Raw genomic sequence first — 18,113 nt, forward strand, 5'->3', positions numbered from 1 at the left:
CCAGGGAAGCCCTTTATTGCCCATGGTCATCTCAAAATAGCCAGTTCCAAGCTTTTGGGGCATTTTATTTTGTGTTGCTCTCATTCAAGTGTAGTTAACTTTACAATATTATATTAGTCTGACTTACTTCACTCAGTGTGATGGTCAGTAAGTGGGTCCGTCAGTGTTGCTGAAAATGATATTATTTCATTCTACCTAATTGTGTGTGTACATATACACACACACACACACACAGTCTCTTCTTTCTGCATTCCTCTCTCAGTGCACATTTACACTGCTTCCATGTCTTGACCATTGTAAACAGGACTGCAGGGAACATAGGGGTGCCTAAGAAATGCTACAAATGAACCTATTTACAAAACAGAAACAGGCTCACAGAACTCGCCAGCAGAAGAATGAGGGGAAGGGAAAGTTAGGGAACTTCGGATGGACATGGACACACTGCTGTGTTTAACATGGAGAACCAACAAGGACCTGCTGTCCAGCACAGGGAACTCTGCTCAATGTCATGTGGCAGCCTGGATGGGAGGGGAGTTTGGGGGGAGAAGGGATACCTGTATATGTATGGCTGAATCCCTTTGCTGTGCCCCTGAAACCATCACAACATTGTTTATCAGCTATACACCAGTGCAAAATAAAAAAGTTAAAAAAATAGTATATTAGTTTCAAGAGGACAACAAGCTAATGCAATATTTTGATAGGTGATACTCCATACTGCCTCTTGAGAATCCTATATGCAGGTCAGGAAGCAACAGTTAGAACTGGACATGGAACAACAGACTGGGTCCAGATAGGAAAAGGAGGACGTCAAGGCTGTATATTGTCACCCTGCTTATTTAACTTATGTGCAGAGTACATCATGAGAAATGCTGGGCTGGATGAAGCACAAGCTGGAATCAAGATTGCCAGGAGAAATATCAATAACCTCAGATATGCAGATGATACCACCATTATGGCAGAAAGTGAAGAGGAACTAAAGAGCCTCTTAATGACAGTGAAGGAGGAGAGTGAAAAAGTTGGGTTAAAGCTCAACATTCAGAAAACTAAGATCATGGCATCCGGTCCCATCACTTCATGGCAAATAGATGGGGAAACAGTGGAAACAGTGGCTGACTTTATTTTGGGGGCTCCAGAATCACCACAGATGGTGATTGCAGCCATGAAATTAAAAGACGCTTACTCCTTGGAAGGAGAGTTATGACCAACCTGGACAACATATTCAAAAGCAGAGACATTACTTTGCCAACAAAGGTCTGTCTAGTCAAGGCTATGGTTTTTCCAGTAGTCATGTATGGATGTGAGAGTTGGACTATAAAAAAAGCTGAGCGCCAAAGAATTAATGCTTGTGAACTGTGGTGCAGGAGAAGACTCTTGAGAGTCCCCTGGACTGCAAGGAGATCCAACCAGTTCATCCTAAAGGAGATCAGTCCTGATTGTTCATTGGAGGGCCTGATGATGAAGCTGAAACTCCAATACTTTGGCCACCTGATATGAAGAGCTGACTCACTGGAAAAGACCCTGATGCTGGGAAAGATTGAAGGTGGGAGGAGAAGGGGACGACAGAGGATGAGATGGTTGGATGGCATCACCAATTCAATGGACATGAGTTTGGGTAAACTCCAGGAGTTGGTGATAGACAGGGAAGCCTGGCGTGCTGCGGTCCATGGGGTCACAAAGAGTCAGACACAACTGAGCAACTGAACTGAACTGATACTCCATACTAAGTTATTAAATATTGACTGTATTCCTTGTGGTGTGCTCTGCATCCTTGTACCCAGCAGATTTACACCCAGCAGACTCAGAAGTTCTCATGGAAGACATTGGTATTAGTTTTCTACCATCGTGTAACAACTGACCAAAGGTGTGGGGACTTCAGACACAATCTGTCTATTAGCTCACAGTTCTTGTAGGTCGAGAACGCATCAAGGCATTGCTGAATTCTTTGCTTAGGGTCTTGGAAGACCCCAGTCACACAGTGTCCTGCAGGGTAGGCTCCTGACCGTGGGCTCTGTGGAGAAGAGCCCAGATCCAAACTCCCTCCCATGGTGGAGAAGCAGCTCCTTGCAGCTTGTTGGTGCGGGCCTTTGCTTACTTAATTGCTGGATGTCGGGTGGTGGCCATACTCTATTCTGGGACACCTCTCACCTGTCCCCTGCACATGGTCCTCTGTCTTCCAAGTCAGCAGCAATGCATTGACATGCTTTTTATTTTTTTAATTTTTTAAAATATAAATTTATTTATTTTAATTGGAGGATAATTACTTTAAAATATTGTATTGGTTTTGCCATACATCCACGAGTGTACACGTGTTTCCCATCCTGAACCACACTTTTTAAAAATCATTTTTAAATTTAAATTTTTTTAAATTGCAGGATAATTGTTTTACAGTGTTGTATTGGTTTCTGCCATTCAGTTCAGTTCAGTCACTCAGTCATGTTTGACTCTTTGCAGCCCCATGGACCACAGAACGTCAGGCCTCTCTGTCCATCACCAACTCCTGGAGTTCACCCAAACCCATGTCCATTGAGTTGGTGATGCCATCCAGCCATCTCATCCTCTGTCATCCCCTTCTCCTCCCGCCTTCAATTTTTCCCAGCATCAGGGTCTTTTCCAGTGAGTCAGTTCTTTGCATCAGGTGGCCAAGGTATTGGAGTTTCAGCTTCAGCATCAGTCCTTCCAATGACTATTCAGGGACTGATTTCCTTTAGGATGGACTGTTTGGATCTCCTTGCAGTCCAAGGGACTCTCAAGAGTCTTCCCCAACCCCACAGTTCAGAAGCATTCACTCTATAGGTTATAAAGAAAGCTGAACGCTGAAGAATTGATGCTTTCTGCCATACAGCAATGCAAGTCAGCCATTTCGATATTACTATATATGTGTGTGTGTGTGTGTAGTTATGTATAGGTCTGTTACTAATATCATAGTGGGAATTTTATAACATTCCATGTATATATATTATAAAACATTCTAGGTATATAACATTGTTATAATTTAACATATGTTATAATATTATAGCATTATAATGTTATAAAACACACACACTTATCACCTCCTTCTTGAACCTCCCTGTCTTCCAGCCATCGCACCCCTCTGTGTCATCTCCGAGCATCAGGCTGAGCTCCCTGTGCTATACAGCGGCTTCCCACTAGCTGTCTGGGTTACATGTGGTCGTGTACAAGTCAGTGCAACTGTCTCACCTTCTCCTTCCCCAGTTATATCCACACATCCGTTCTGTATGCCTGCATCTCTAGTCTTGTCCTGCACCATCTTTCTAGATTCCATGTATATGTGTTCAACGTGTCTCTTTCTGACTGACTTCACTCCGTGTGTCGGGCTCTAGTTCCATACCCCTTGGTTCAGCTGATTGATGTTGGTCCTTCGTATGCCTGGGGTATCTCTGACTTTCCCTGTCTGCTAAACCACCAGCAAAAAAAGCTCTGCTTGTGCGGGAGAACTGGCTGAGACGATCAGAACCTCTAAGATAATCTCCCCTTTAACTGACTCAAAAGCGAGTGATTGGTACCCCTGTTGGCATCATCCACAAAGCTCTTCCCCTCATCCAGGCAGTGACATCTGCTGTCCGTGATCCTGGGGTTCAGGGCGGAGCGTCCTGGGGTCGGGGCATCTTCCGTCTTGCCGGGGCATCTCTTACGGGATTGCTCTAATTCGGGGGTGGCCCCATGTCTCTGCCACTTTTTGCTGCTCACGATCCGTGTGGTTGGTCACCTTTTACACTGTGATTGAACAAGGAAAGGCAAAGCAAGTGCACAGGTGAGCAGATAAGGAAGTAAGATAAGCTGTAGTAAGGCACCGAAAGTGTTGTCTTTAAAATAGCCCTGGGTTTGGAAAATGTGGGGTGAGCACAGATGCTGTGAGCATTGCAGAACTGGGCTTGTCACGGGATGGAACATACTCAGAAACGAAGAAATCTGTCACCACTCAGCTCGTGCCAACAAAAACTTTAGACCACATCCGCAGCGGGTGTTTGAATTGGGTGGCGTCAATGTGATAAAAATAGACAATTATTATACTTGTAGATTTAGAAACTAGCCAAATCTTACAACCTGAGAATTACAGTGATTGTTTTATGGCCACAAGAATTTTTTTTTTTTTTAAAAGGACAGTCATTTGCAATCTATAACAGGTGCAAGTGGAAAATCCTGAGTTTTTTTTGGGGGTACGTGTGGCTGTGATAATGTTCTGTCCCTTAGAGACATTAAAACCCTTAGACTGTGTATTTCTCTCCATCTGCCTGTGTCTCTGCTGACAGTGCTGTGGAATTATCGCATCCCGCTGAGTCTTCATTTGGCCTTTGAACCTGCGGCTGCTCACGTTTGGAGAAACTGTGGACCTCAGTTCTAGGGTACGCGATGTCCACTTGGCTCCATTGTTAGGACAGCAAAGCGACGGGAGAGTCAGACATGAACTGGGTATTGAATGGAATTTCTAATGGGACTTGTTCCTCCCCTTGATTTTTTATTTTTTACTTTAATAATATAATACCACATTGTTGTGGCAAGTCATGGTATGATGTTGGAGCCACTTGCTATGAGGCAACTATCTTGCCAGCCAAGGGGGCTCCCCAGGGACCTTGAGACAGATCAGAGAGGACATATCCCTTCTGTATAATTTACCTCTGTTCCCTTTCTCTCTCTTTCTACCTGCACTGCAGTGTGTATTTTGAAATTTTTTAAATTGCTTTGATTTTGTGTTTAGATTTTCTTTGAGTTTAAACCCTCAGAATCTTTGGTTTTTCTCTGTCATACATTTATATCAGGTATCATGGAGTTTTTCTTTTGATCCGCATGGCTATATTTATTCTCCTCATTTTCATTCTTCAGTTCAGTTCAGTCGCTCAGTCGTGTCTGACTCTTTGCGATCCCGTGGACTGCAGCACACCAGGCCTCCCTGTCCATCACCAACTCTCAGAGTTTACTCAAACTCATGTCCATCGAGTTGGTGATGGCATCCAACCATCTCATCCTCTGTCGTCCCCTTCTCCTCCTGCCTTCAATCTTTCCCAGCATCGGGGTCTTTTCCAATGAGTCAGCTCTTCACATGAGGTGGCCAAAGAATTGGAGTTTCAGCTTCAATATCAGTCCTTCCAACGAACGCTCAGGACTGATCTCCCTTAGGATGGAGGACTTAGGTATTTGATAGCAAACTAGAGACTTTGTGACAACTGGCTGTCATTACTTCAACAGTGATGCAACTATGCAACTAGCTTGTTTCAGATTGGCTCAAAGTGTTCTAAAATTCCAGCTGTGATATTAATAACAGACCTATACACCACTGCAGAGCCATTTATGCCCTTAAGCTTAGTTTACTGGAAACTAGAAATCTATAAAGGCTGATAGACGGGAGGAGTCATACATGGTAATGTGAAAGACACTGGAGAAGTGTGAGTTTTTCTTCATGGCAGAACAAATTTCAGAGACGTATATACAATGGAGTTAAATGTTCTTAAAATATGATGTAGCTTTGTGGTTCACCCCGTGTAGTATGAGAGTGTGGTACACTCAACAGAAACTAAATTTAAAATTTAGATCACATTGCTTGTGTCCACATCTTGTTTTAGGCATTAGATATTTAATTAAATGAGCAAAGAAGCAAATTATTTAATTCTTAATGGTTTCTGCATAACCTCTGAGCAATTCATAGACGATTGCACCAAAGTGACATTTGCTGGATATTATGAATGTAGTACTGCACAATTATTTCGTAGTTGATAAGAGTCTGGATTTGAAATAACATTCCGACACTGAAGTCATCCCCAGGCTGAGATCCACAATTTACTCTTAGCCCCGGGGAAAATCACTTTGGAACACAGTCAGCTCTCTCCTTGTGGGAATGGGAAAGATGTGTGCAGACTTGACTTGCCCACATTTCCTCAAACCCTGAAACCTCAAATCTGGCTGCCAGTTAGTAGCTGTCCATTTTCCAGAACCCGAGCGTGGCTGAATTGTGAACCTGAGAAGGCGTGTTTTCACGCCCACAGCGGAGCTGGCTCAGAAGCTTGGGAATGTCCTGGTGTTCCTGCTTAGCTGCCTGTGGTTGGTAGAAGGGGCAGGGGGGTGAGAGGGAAGAAGGAACATTCCAGCCTGCGGAACCGCTAGCCTGGAACGGCAAGTCAGCAGGCAATGTTGCTCGAGAGACCATTTTACCCCAGAGGAAACTTAAATGTCTCTTGAGACCTGGGTTCGATCCCTGGGTTGGGAAGATTTCCCCGAGAAGGGAACGGCTACCCACTCCAGGATTCTGGCCTGGAAAATGCCATGGATCACTGTACAGTCCATGGGGTCACAAAGAGTTGGACACGACTGACAACTTTCAGACTTTTCAGACACGCCACAGAACAGCAGAGTCCCATGCACAATTCTGTAGCTTCAGGGACAATTATAGTTTTGTTCAAATGGCATGAAATGTGTCTTGGTAGAGATGAGACCCCCATGATGCTTTTTGTGGTGGCTTGAAAAGTGAAAGTTTTAGTCACTCAGTGGTATCCAACTCTTTGCAATGACCCCGTGGACTGTAGCCTGCCAGGCTCCTCTGTCCATGGGATTTCCCAGGCGAGAACACTGGAGTGGGTTGCCATTCCCTGCTCCAGGGGATCTTACCCACCCAAGGATCGAACCTGGGCCTTCCGCTGCCTTGCGGGCAGACTCTTTACCATCTGAGCCACCAGGGAAGCCCACTGTGGCTGAGAGGAGCTCATAGGTGACCTCAGAGCAAAGAAAACCAGTGGCATTTGTAAACCAACGCAGTGTGGGGAAATCTGGCCGTTGCGCTCCGAGTCAGCACCCCAGGAGACTGGTCAGAACCCGGGGTCCTCCTGTGTCCTGAAAAGATGCCAGCTCCTGAGAGGTAAACAGACACACGGACGGCACGCACAACCAGACAGGCATCTCTGTAGACAGAAGATCATAACAATAGAAATTCTCAGGCATGACGTCCCTCTCCCACACAACTCAGTCACAGTCAACAGTATTACACAACATTCAGGGCTTCAAAACCGCCTTGACGCCCAGCAATTAAAGATGACTCACAAATGTGTGCATGTGGGTGTGTGTGGGTGTGGGTGTGTGTGTCTGTGTGACTTCTCAGTTTGGTCCTAAACATTTGAAAACCCCACTCAAAGACTGTGAACCGTTAGACCTAGCAGATGTCTCATAAAAGATGCTTAAAGTACTCAAAATTATCTGCAGTCCCTGTAAGACAGATAACGGTATCTGTACGTAAACACTATTTAAGACACCACCTTTGAAAGATACTTTATGACCTGAGTGTTTCATAGTTTGCATCTCCAGAAAAGGCACCCCACTCCAGTACTCTTGCCTGGAAAATCCCATGGATGGAGGAGCCTGGTGGGCTGTAGTCCATGGGGTCGCAAAGAGTCGGACAGGACTGAGTGACTTCGATTTCACTTTTCACTTTCGTGCATTGGAGAAGGAAATGGCAACCCACTCCAGTGTTCTTGCCTGGAGAATCCCAGGGATGGGAGAGCCTGGTGGGCTGCCGTCTATGGGGTCACACAGAGTCAGACACGACTGAAGTGACTGCAGCACAGTTATAGCATCACTTAGAAAAAAAAATTGGGGGGACGTGCTGGATCTTTGTCACTGTGTGGCCTTCGGGGCCTCCTCTCTAGTTGCAATGCACAGGCTTCTCATTGCAGTGATGTGTCTTGTTGTGGAGGAAGTGATGTAGGGCTCATGAGCCTCAGTAGTTGTATCTTGTGGGCTCAGTCATTGCGACTCCCAGGCTGTGGAGCACAGATTCAGTCACTGTGAATCTTACCTGCTCCACGGCACGTGGGATCTTCCCAGACCAGGGACTGAACCCACGTCTCCTGCATCGGCAGGTGGATTGTTTACCACTGAGCCACCAGGGAAGCCCAGCATCACTTGTTAATGGGCTTCAAGTTTAAGCTGACGATGGCTCTCCTCTGCATTCCTGAGTTGTTCACTGGGACTTTGAGCTCCCCTGGAGGACTCTGACATGACAATGCATGGTTTATGTTATTATTATTATTGTGTCCAGCTTCTTTCTTTACCGTTTGGAAGGGAGATAAATCCCGGTACTTCTCAGATGGAGCAAGAACGTAGGCAGAGCTGAGAAAATGTAACAGCAGGTTATCTGAGCAGAGCTGGTGTTTCGATATCACTCTGTAGTTTGCAGTCCTTGTGGTGGGAAAGAAAGTTGAGGGAGAAAAAGCAAACTACTGGCTCAGGATTACGTAGTGAATGCAGAAGGAAGGCTTCATCCAGTTACTGCCATCCTGGGGACCACGTGAGTGTGCCTCCTTTATAACTTACAGTTTGGGTAAGAAGCCAGCTACAGCCACGAGCTGGGAGAGTCCTCTGACTAAAGGAAAAATAAAAGAGGGATGGCAGTTGGGGAGGGGTCCGGTAGCTAAAGCTCAAAAAACCATTTATCCATTGGGCATTTAAATTGGTAATGAGAACATCAGTGTTCTTTAATAAATTTTTTTTTTACTGGAGTATACGTGTGTGTGTGAAAGTCGCTCAGTCGTGTCCGACTCTCTGCAACCCCACGGACTGCAGCCCACCAGGCTCCTCTGTCTGTGGAATTTCCCTGGCAAGAAGACTGGAGTAGGTTGCCGTTCCTTTCTGCATATTGGAATATAGTTGGTCTAGAGTGCTGCGTTAGTTTCTACTGCACAGCAAAGTGGATCAGCTATATGTACACAGAGAACTTTCCAGGTGGCCCAAATGGTAAAGAATCTGCCAGCACTGCGGGAGACCTGGGTCGGGAAGATGCCCTGGAGGAGGGCATGGCGACCCACTCCAGTATTCTTGCCTGGAGAATCCCATGGACAGAGGAGCCTGGCGGGCTGCAGTCCATGAGGTCGCAAAGAGTCGGACACGGCCGAGCGACTAACACACACATCCCCGCTTTTTAAGACTTCTTTTCCTTTAGGTCACCACAGAGCACTGACTTAAATGTTCTTTAAATTTCTGCCTTAATAAACAGACATTTTTCTTCACTGTGTAATATCAGACGCCGCAATAGCCGTTGCAAAACAAAGGAGGCGTGGCTACACCTTGTAGCATCTTTGACAAGTTCCATTGAGCCACATATGTTAACGGTGGTGATGGGTGAGCACATGTGGAACCAGACCGCACACAGCAGGTCCATTTCCGGATGATGGAAGATACACCCTGTACGCTTGGGTACCTGCCTTGGGGGAGGAGCCCGCCTCCTGGTTGTCGGTGAGCTCCCCATTCCCATAGGCTGCGAGCTTCAGCGCTCTGCTGGATGTTGGTTACCGGACGCCTGCAGTTCCTTGCCCTGTGGGCCGCTCCAGCGTGGCAGCCTGCCCTGTGAAAGCCTGCAGCCCTGCAGCGTGACACTGCATCTGCGAGCGAGACTGACGCTGCATGTGCTGTGGTCTCGTCACGGAACTCAGCTCCTAGGACCCTTGACGCATATTGTTCTTCACAAGTGACTCTTTGTGAAGCCCTAGAACATGACACCTTGATGAGCCTCTTGATGAAAGTGAAAGAGGAGAGTGAGAAAGTCGGCTTAAAACTCAGCATTCAGAAAGCCAAGATCATGGCTTCTGGTCCCATCACTCCATGGCAAATAGATGCGGAAACAGAGGAAAGAGTGAGAGGCTTTAGTTTGGGGAGTTTCAAAATCATTGCAGACGGTGACTGCAGCCGTGAAATTAAAAGACGCTTGCTCCTTGGAAGAAAAGCTATGACCAACCTATACAGCATATTAAAAAGCAGAGACATTACTTTGCTGACCAAGTCAAAGCTATGGTTTTTGCAGTAATCATGTATGGATGTGAGAGTTGGACTATAAAGAAAGCTGAACGCAGGAGAATTGATGCTTTTGAACTGTGGTGTTGGAGAAGACTCCTGAGAGTCCCTTGGACAGCAAGGAGATCCAACCAGTGCATCCTAAAGGAAATCAATCCTGAATATTCCTTGGAAGGACTGATGCTGAAGCTGAAACTCCAATCCTTTGGCCAATATGATGTGAAGAACTGACTCATTTGAAAACACCCTGATGCTGGGAAAGACTGAAGGCGGGAGGAGAAGGGGATGACAGAGGGTGAGATGGTTGGATGGCATCACCGACTCAGTGGACGTAGTCTGAGTAAACTCCAGGAGTTGGTGATGGACAGGGAGGCCTGGCGTGCTGCAGTTCATGGGGTCGCAAAGAGTCAGACATGACTTAGCGACTGAACTGACTGAACTGAGACCACCAGGGAAGCCCTGAAAGTCTCAATTCTAAGTATTCCTGTGTATTTGTAGAAATTTCTGTGTGTTTCCTCCCCACTTTGCCCTTTAGGGTCATCTGGCCACATGCAACTTTGAGTGTATTCCACATGTCACCTTGAGCTTCTTAAGATACAGAATCTCAGCTTTCACCCTGCAATTATGATCAGCATTTTACCCAGTATCCCGGTGACCTGTGTGCCCAGTAAGTTTTGAAAGGTATTGATCTACCCAGCACTGCCTGACCTGGATGCTCACCTGAGAAGTTCTAGAATACTGCTGCCCATGTCACATTTGTCTTCCAGAATTTTGTATTTTATTAGTCTAGGGCACACCCTGGACGAGGTCCTCACATGATTCCAGCATGTATTGAAAACTGCTCATGGCATCCTGTCCCATTACTTCATGGCAAATAGTTTGGAAAATGTAGAAACAGTGTCAAAACAATTGTGTGTATATAATGTTTCGTTTGTACTTGGGTAAAATGAAGTTGTTTTCAAAGTTATTTTCTTTTGTGTCACATAGAATTGCTGAGGGTACCTCATGGTTATCTGGTATAATTTTATTTTTTTATTTTATTGAAGTACAGTTGATTTACAGTGTTGTTAATTTCTTCTGTGCAGCAAAGTAACTCAGTTGTACATATGCATATATGTGTATTTAGTCTCTCAGTCGTGTCTGACTCTTTGGGACCCCATGGACTATAGCCCGCCAGGCTCCTCTGTCCATGGGATTCTCCAGGCCAGAATACTGGAGTGGGTTCCAGGAGAATATTCCCAACTTAGGTATCAAACCAAGGTCTCCCGCATGCACTTGAATTCTTTACCATCTGAGCCATCAGGGAAACCCAGGAATACCCAAGGGGGTAGCCTATCCCTTCTCCAGGGGATTTTCCTGACCCAGGAGTCAAACCGGGGTCTCCTGAATTGCAGGCAGATTCTTCACCAGCTGAGCTATGAGGGAAGCTCGATACACATATATTGATGTTAAAGCTAGTAGAGGTGATGGAATTCCATCACATCTACTTCTGATGCATTGACTCTGCTAAAGCCTTTGACTGTATTGATCACAACAAACTGTGAAATATTCCCAGTGAGATCTGAACACCAGACCACATTACCTGCCTCCTGAGAAACCGGTAGGCAGGGCAAGAAGCAAGGGTTAGAACCAGACATGGTACAACAGACGGGTTTAAAACTGGGAAAGGAGTACGTCAAGGCTGCATAATGGCACCCTGCTTATTTCACTTACATGCAGAGCACATCACGAGAAACGCTGGGCTGGAAGAAGCACAAGCTGGAATCAAGATTGCCAGGAGAAGAAATATCAACAACCTCAGATATGCTGGTATGACCACATTAATGGCAGAAAGTGAAGGGGAACTAAAGAGCCTCTTGATGAAGGTGAAAGAGGAGATGAAAAAACTGGCTTAAAAGTGAGCATTCAAAAAACAAAGATGATGGCATCCGGTCCCATCACTTCATGGCAAATAGATTGCAAAATGTGGAAACAGTGTCAGAGTTCATTTTCTTGGGCTGCAGAATCACAGCAGATGGTGACTGCAGCCATTAAAGAAAGAACCCTTTTCTTGGTGACTGCTCCGTGGGAAAAAAAAGCTGTGTCAGACCCAGACAGAGTATGAAAAAGCAGAAACATCACTTTGCCAACACAGGTCTGTATAATCAAAGCTATGGTTTTTACAGTAGTTACGTACAGATGTGAGAGTTGGGCCATAAAGCTGAGTGCCAAAGGATTGATGCTTTTGAAGTGTGTTGCTGGAGAAGACTCTTGAGAGTCTCTTGGACAGCAAGGAAATCAAACCAGTCAATCCTCAAAGAAATCAATCCTGAATATTCATTGGAAGGACTGATGCCAAAGCTCCAATACTTTGGCCACATGATGCAAAGAGCTGACTCATTGGAAAAGACCCTGATGCTGGGAAAGATTGAGGGCGGGAGGAGAAGGGGACAACAGAGGATGAGATGGTTGGATGGCATCACTGATACAATGGACACGAGTTTGAGCAAATTCCAAGAGGGAAACCTGGTGTGAAGCCGTCCATGGGGTCGCAAAGCGTTGGACATGACTTGGGGACTGCACAAACAACATCAAATTTCCATGTATTGTTTATGACTCTGGTTTCTCTTCTTCTATGTTAAAGTTAGCATTTTGCTTGTCTTGTGTTTTTTTTTTTTTTTTTTTAAACTTTGTGTGCTTTTCCATCCATAGCACTTTTACTTTTGAAAATTAAATAACTGGTGACTTTGGAGAAGAACCCATTTCTCGGGGCTGAGAGCCTCCCAGGGAATAAATAATGCAATCAGAGGCAGAGAGGAGGACACACGAGCTGTGTCCACGAGGTGGCCTTTCTCTGCATGCCCTCCTTTGCCTGTGCCTTGCGCTTGGTGATTCCATCCGAATTCGGTCATCTGAGATAGTCTCAGTCACACGTTGCCTAGCCCTGTGGTTACCACGTGGGCATCTGTGAACCTCCTTGCAGAGCAACGCTGTCTGTCATCTCTAGGTCCTCGTGCCAGATCCCTGGGCCCGCGGCCTGCTCTCTGCAAACAGTTGTCAATCAAAGAAGGCTTGGACCCTGGGAACCCAGAAATAAAACTCAGTCCGATTCACTGGAGACTCCCTGGAAACCTGAGAAAAAAACCCTGAACATCCTCGCCCAACCCCAGGCTGAAAGGGTGGCCCAGAAACGTCCTGCTCCACATTGTACAGAAGTTTATGGAAGGCTCGCATTTATTTTTAATTGACAGTACACCCTGTTAAACATTTGTATGCACCGATTAATCGTTAACCAAGAAAATGTTTCTTGATTTTTTTTTTCAAGAAGGCACGTTATCGTATGCCTGAGAAACTCAAGCAGGCATAATATAGCAAAGGAAACAGGAAGTGGTAAGAGCCGTCTTTGACTTGTGTACTTTGTAAATGAAACAGAATTCCTATCACTATTTAATATTGAGTTAGCCTCTCATTGCCATATGGTGAAAATTACCTGACATTGGAATCATTCGTGTTTAAGTTTTTATCTTAATACCTTTATATATCTGCTTGGCTTTCAGAGCCATGCAGGGACATGTTGCTGTTTTACTAATTAAAAAGGGATGGTCTGTCTTTTCAAATCTGTTGGGAAGACAAAAGAAAAACTGTTGTATTAAAAATCCTTCCCAGTATTTGCTCGGTCATACAGACTAGGATGAATATGCTGCTTGTATTTTTTCAAAGGAGAAAGAGACACGATTGTCTCATGATTTCTCTCTGTCTTGAAAAAACAATCCTACATTAGATCATAGCATATGAATCAATGGATAATTTAGACATTATACAAGGAAATCTTAAGCATACATAACAGACATGCCAGCAGCATCCACATTAGAATTGCCATCAATTGCTTCTTACTGAGTTAAAAAAAAATACACCAAGTGATCAAAACTAGCACGTCATTAACTCGTAATAAAATTGACTCGTGCGTTTTACCAGCCTACGGAGAGTGGCTTCATTTTATGCAGCCTATGTAGAGACTTGTAGGATGGGAGTTACTTTATTAATGTACATTTCGTATTTGCAAGCTGATCCACACAACCATCAGGTTATCTCCTGTTTTCAAAAAGCTACGTGAACCAAAGAGATAAATGCGATAGAGTATAATTTAGAACTTAAATTGCCTCAATTACTTCAGAGGAAATTTAGGGCACCGGTCCTCAGTTTCTTTGTAGACACTAGATGTTGCTGTTTTGCAGTCTGACTCTGCGACCTCATGGACTGTAGCCCGCCAGGCTCCTCTGTCCATGGGATTCTCCAGGCAAAGATACAGGAGTGGGTTGCCATTTCCTTCTCCAGGGGATCTTCCCGAATCTGGGATCGAACCTGGGTCTCCTGCACTGCAGGCAGAATTCTTTACTGTCTGAGCCATGAGGGAAGCCCGAATTTTACTAATGCAGTTAACTACTAAATAATTAGAGGAGATAACAGGCATGGACAGCTAACACAGGGAGGTGTCAGAACAGAGTCTGGCCACTGTGTGTGCCTTTCCTGTGTCGTCACCTGCTCTTGTCTGGTATGGTAGCCACCTGTGCGTACGTTGGCATTATTTTGCATAAAACTTAAAAAACCAGCTCCTCAGTTGCACTAGCCACATTTCAAAATGTCACTCGCATCTGGGAAAGTACAGCTGCTGAACAGGTCCACCACTAAAGAGATTTCTATCACACAAACCCTGGGTTTCTTCAACTCAAATACTCAATGTGTTTGCAGCTAAGTGTTAAAAGGAGCTCTCCCCTTCTGCCCGTCAAGTCAGCCTCCTCCACCCAGAGTCCTTTTTCTCTTTCTCTAGACTCAAGAACGTGAACCGGACTAAATGATAACTGTCAAAATGTACCCATCTACCAGAGGGGTACATTATCTGTTTCCTGGCATTCAGGGATGTGTTGAGAGCCTCCCAGAGGCAGGGAAGCTGAAAATGGGAATGTTGGCCTTGCCCTCTGCTTAGTGATCCCGCTCTCAATTTCAGGACATGTGAAGTATTCTTTCCACGGTTTTGCAACGTGTTTTATATAACAAGTATTCACATTTTCCCTGTGATTTCAGAGGTTTAGAAGGAGGAAAGAGAAGCATGGATAAACAAATCTTGCTAGTTCCCAGAGGACACTGTGTCTGCAGTTACTTTGCTTGTTGGTTTTAACTCATTTATTCAGTTAGGTTTACTTGGCTTACCTCACTCTGAAACAATTAGCGGTTAGTTTACAGAAAGGTTCACAGGCTAGGGAAAATAGATACAATCAGAGTAAGGGAAAGTTAAGTTTAGGATAATAAACCCAGGCTTGAGCTGTGCTACATGTGTGCTAAATTGCTTCAGTTGCATCTGACTCTTTGCGACCCCATGGACTGTAGCCCACCAGGCTCCTCTGTCTATGGGATTCTCCAGACAAGAATACTGGAGTGGGTTGCCATGCCCTCCTCCAGGGGATCTTCCTAACCCAGGGATCGAACCCATGTCTCCTGTGCCTCCTGCATTGTGGTGGGTCTCTTTTACTTCTGAGCCACTGGGAAAGTGAAAGAAAGTGAAGTCACTCAGTCGTGTCCAACTCTTTGCAACCCCATGGACTGTAGCCTACCAGGCTCCTCCGTCCCTGGGATTTTCCAGGCAAGAGTACTGGAGTGGGTTGCCATTTCCTTCTCCAGGGGATCTTCCCAAGCCAGGGATCAAACCTGGGTGTCCTGCATTGCAGGCAGACGCTTTACTGTCTGAGCCACTGGGGAGCCTGAGCTAAAAGCTTGTTATCACAGAAACCACATTGTTGAATCCTGTTTCTAAAAGCTGAAACCCGGGATGACCTCACCCCCTCCTCCAAAGTACGGAGAACTTGCATAACCTTCAAGCAATTTTCCGTGAATATGAAAATCGACCCACCTGGTTTTGGTGAAACGCTGGCCACGGAAAGCGTGATGTTTTCAGTGCTAAGAAAACAGTTTGGCATCTTTTATGTTATCAATTAAAGGCCAGTCTGTATGACTTAACCTGGACTCTGGGAGCCAAGTTGGCACGTTCTTAAGGAACTGAAGTTATGGAAACATAGAACATGATTTATCTTTTAAATCTTCTATTTTATATTGGAGTACAGCTGATTAATAATGTGGTGGTTTCAGGTGGACAGTGAAGGCACTCAGCCATACATACACGTGTATCCATTCTCCCCCAAACTCCCCTCCCATCCAGGCTGCCACATGACACGGGGCAGAGGTCCCTGAGCTGTCTGGCAGGTCCTTGCTGGTTCTCCAGTTTAAACACAGCAGTGTGTCCATGTCCATCCCAAACTCCCTAACTATCCCTTCCTCCATCCTTCCCCCTGGTGACTATAAGGTTATTACAGAGGATTGAGCAGATGTTCCTGTGCTGGATAGCAGGTCCTTGTTGGTTCTCCGTGTTAAATACAGCACTGTGTCCATGTCCATCCCAAACTCCCTACCTATCCCTTCCCCCATCCTTCTACCCTGGCAGCCGTATGTTCATCTCTTAAGTCTGTGAGTCTGTTTCTGAAGACAGAACTTTAAACACATTCCTCCTTCGCTGGCAGTCCAGCATAGAATCTGAACAGTCACCTTCAGATGGTGTTCACATGGGTGGGCTTAGTCACTCAGTCGTGTCCAACTCTTTGCGACCCCATGGACTGTAGACCGCCAGGCTCCTCTGTCCATGGGGATTCTCCAGGTAGGAATACTGGAGTGGGTTGCCGTGCCCTTCTCCAGGGAATCTTCCCGACCCAGGAATCTAACTGGGGTCTCTTGCATTGCAGGCGGATTCTTTACCAGCTGAGCCACCAGGCAAGCCCATGTTCCTGTAGGAGAAAATGTCATTTGTAACTGAATAATTTATAATTTATCTCCCAGTTACCCAAATGCATATTATAAATCAGTGTATGCTGCTGCTGCTGCTAAGTCGCTTCAGTTGTGTCCCCCTCCTGTGCGACCCCATAGATGGCAGCCCACCAGGCTCCCCTGTCCCTGGGATTCTCCAGGAAGAACACTGGAGTGGGTTGCCATTTCCTTCTCCAGTGCATGAAAGTGAAAAGTAAAATTGAAGTTGCTCAGTCATGTCCGACTCTTAGTGACCCCTTGGACTGCAGCCTACCAGGCTCCTCCAGCCATGGGATTTTCCAGGCAAGAGTACTGGAGTGGATAATTTCCCCCAAAGAGATAGGAGTACATGTGAAAACGTTTGCTGTGTTCCTAAGTTTAAGAAGTGTTGGAACTTCTCTGATGTTCTCGAGGGGAAGATTGTGTGCTTACAATGAAGGGAACACAATTTTGATCCTTGGTCACAGAACTAGATCCTATATGCCCCACGTGCAGCCAAAAAAACAAAAAAAAAAAGAAGCAGCAGCAGCAATAACGTAATGTAGAATAGCACAATACATAAATAAGTAAAAAATACACATAATTAAAGGAACTTGCTGTCCCTAATAAGATTCTGAAACAGCTGAAATTGAAGGTGCATTTCCTGGCCATGAATCAGAGTAACGTCAGCCACCCACCTGCGCTTGTAACGTACCCTTGACCTTGTTAGCACAGTGTTACAACTGACCTACCCGACCAGTAGCAGAAGGAAGTTAGCCCTGCTACTGTTATTCCAACTCTGTGTGTAACTCACCTCTCAGGGCAATTTACATACGAGTCAGGGTTGTCTCTTTCAAACAAAGCAGTTGCTTTGATAAGTTGGGTCAAATTTTATTTTTCAATAACTCAATAATTACCTTCTTCTCTGTTGCAAGTGGACTTCCTTTTTGGCTCAGCTGGTAAAGAATCTGCCTGCAATGAGGGAGACCTGGGTTCAATCCCTGGGTTGGGAAGATCCCCTGGAGAAGGGAAAGGCTTACCCACTCGAGTATTCTGGCCTGGAGAATTCCATGGATTGTATAGTCCATGGGATCGCAAAGAGTCAGATATGACTGATCGACTTGCACTTCACTTCACTCTTGTAATTAGGCAGTGAAGCGTAGATGCTAAACTCTCGAACTGATAGGTTGTAGACAACTTACACAAAATCCTCCACTTCCTTTCTAGAGATCCTCAAGGCTAGTGAAGGAGAAGACTGCCCTGGGAGGGAATTAAGAACAGAAACTCATTTGCTGTTTCGCAGTCTTAAGTGACCAGATGGTGCTAGTGGTAAAGAACCCGCCTGCCAATGCAGGGGATACAAGGACGAGGATTCGATCCCTGTGTCGGGTAGATCCCATGGAGGATGAAACGGCAACCCACTCCAGTGTTCTTGCCAGCAGAATCCCATGGACAGAGGAGCCTGGCAGGCTGCAGTCCATGGGGTTGCAGAGAGTCAGACACGGCTGAAGTGACTT

The sequence above is a fragment of the Bos mutus genome, chromosome X (assembly GCF_027580195.1).
Source record: "Bos mutus isolate GX-2022 chromosome X, NWIPB_WYAK_1.1, whole genome shotgun sequence".
In the NCBI taxonomy this organism is placed as follows: domain Eukaryota; kingdom Metazoa; phylum Chordata; class Mammalia; order Artiodactyla; family Bovidae; genus Bos; species Bos mutus.